This window comes from Pyxicephalus adspersus, chromosome 1, assembly GCF_032062135.1.
Source record: "Pyxicephalus adspersus chromosome 1, UCB_Pads_2.0, whole genome shotgun sequence".
NCBI classification, from domain to species: Eukaryota; Metazoa; Chordata; class Amphibia; order Anura; family Pyxicephalidae; genus Pyxicephalus; species Pyxicephalus adspersus.
The window spans coordinates 63,313,748-63,314,479 of record NC_092858.1 but is presented as its reverse complement, the minus strand read 5'-3'; positions in this window follow the sequence as shown (position 1 = coordinate 63,314,479).

The window sequence follows — 732 nt, the reverse complement described above, 5'->3', positions numbered from 1 at the left end:
TAGACAAAGGTATAATCAGCTCAGTGATGGAGGTGAACCTATCATCCCATCCACAATCCCTTTAAGTTTTGATAGAGTCAGGTAATTCAATGCAGGCTGTGATGTGATCTGCTCCCTTATTGTATGAATATTACCCTACCTCTTAGAGAAGAGATAGAGAAGAGGGGACTTTTTAGCTTAAGTATGTAGGTGAATGCCACAAGTCCATTTTATCAATAACTTGATTAGCAAAGCACTAACATATTATGCAGTGCTGTACAATAAACATGGCAGCAGATGACAAACTTACATACAAATCAAGTACAAGCTAAACACAGTAGGAGAAGAAAGGACTAAAAATATAATATAAGAAACGACTGGTAAATCAGCATTTTTCCCCGCAAACAAAAGAATTATTTAGAAGCTGGACTGAAGGTTCGGAACAAAATAAAACATTTATTTTATTAACCAAGTAAAATCACATACAATCGGGTAATCAAACAATAGAACAAAGAATATCACAAAAAAAGCACAAGGTATAGAGATCAATTTATTATGTAGCTATAACCCCAGATATCAGTCTTACCCCCCCCCCGACCCCAGATAAAGTCTTACCCCCCATTCCAAAAGCTATATCATATCTAATAGTACAGACCCAAGATGAAATGATCAAATGAATGGTTAATAGAAGTGTTCACAACCAGGAGATGGGAGGCAGCAGATAGTAAAGGGTTAATAGGAGTGTTCAGAGCC